General features: G+C 37.3%; 1 long non-coding RNA gene across 1 annotated transcript; it reads left to right on the top strand.

Moving 5' to 3' along the window:
* The first annotated feature begins 414 nt into the window (after window positions 1-414).
* On the top strand, window positions 415-1050 carry LOC119995485. The gene is made up of 2 exons (XR_005467681.1): window positions 415-553; window positions 632-1050. It is a non-coding gene; the product is annotated as an uncharacterized LOC119995485 (long non-coding RNA).
* The last annotated feature ends 270 nt before the right edge of the window (window positions 1051-1320 follow it).

The raw sequence follows: 1320 nt of genomic DNA, 5'->3' as shown, positions 1-1320 counted from the left end.
AAGTTTAAGATGATTGTTCATCTGGGAGGGTATTTGAATTTTCAGAATTGGGAATACATAGGGGGAAAATTCATACATGTATGGGTGTTAGAATGGAGGATTGGGGTAGTTCTGAGATGAGTTGGTGGATGAAAGGTTTAGGTGTCAATTTTGCCAATGTTGCCCTTTTATATTCCAAGCCCTGGAAACCATTTTGTCATGGTTTGAAGTTACTGGAAGATGAAGATGAATACAAAGAGATGGACAATGCTAGAGACCCCCAAAATATCATCCTCAAAAGTCCCCTAAATCTATGTGGCATTAAAATAACCATTGATTAAAAACATACATGTAGGGCCCACTCCACATTAAATGGGGTTCTTTTAGGGGATACTTTTTGGGGGTCTTAAGCATTATTCCAAAGAGATAGGATGGATTGGAGTGGAATATGGGTATGTGCATATGTATGTAGACCACACAAACACACACTTATGATGCCTATCTGCTGAATAAGTTGAGTAAGAGAGATTGTGATCTTTGTGGTGAGAAAAGCTACAAGTCCTCACCTTCAAAGGTAAATTTACATCCACTATATCAGCCCCACAATATGGTTCACATGTATAATTAAACATGTTCCATTGTTCAATGTTAGGTGGAGCTTATCGTGCTCAGTGATGATGATGAAGACACATCTGAAGCTGTCCAGAAGAAGATAATGTTAGACAAGGGGAAAGCTGCAGTTAAAGATAGTGGCACTACTATGAAACTGAGGAAGAGGGACAAAGGAAAGGGTGTTGTTGTTATGTCACCCTGTGTGAACAAGAAGGAATCACACATTGGCAATCCTCCTGGTTTTAATGTAAAGGATGTTGTGGGGCTGCCTGTTATGAGCTACTGGTAGCAGAAAAAATAGTTGGGGTTTTAGCTACTTTTTGTTTGATAATGTTGGGTTAGTTTTTGGGTTGTTTTGAAGTTTAATGTTAACAACAAATGTTTTGTTTTAATGGTATTGCTTCTTTGTAAATGATTCAACTTATATCCTGCTATCAAGCCTCACATATTTCCAATAGACATCAAAGATATTGCAATTAAAATCCTGCAAACATACATTAACATTCATCTGTGCCAAAAGGATAGCAAACATAGTTCCAAAACATGTCATACCTAGTGCTATAAGACAGCAAATATAGGTCCAAAACCTGCTTTACATACATAGTGCTATAAGACAGCACACATAGATCCAAAATAAGTCATACATAGTGCCATGTCTACTATTAAAGCGTAAGTCCAAAACATAGTGCCTAATGTCTATCATTGTTGGGATGATCCATCAAATTCCAT

Source organism: Tripterygium wilfordii, chromosome 3 (genome assembly GCF_013401445.1).
Source record: "Tripterygium wilfordii isolate XIE 37 chromosome 3, ASM1340144v1, whole genome shotgun sequence".
Lineage (NCBI taxonomy): Eukaryota > Viridiplantae > Streptophyta > Magnoliopsida > Celastrales > Celastraceae > Tripterygium > Tripterygium wilfordii.
Note: the sequence above shows the minus strand (reverse complement) of the source record. Positions and strands in the feature narration are given on the sequence as shown.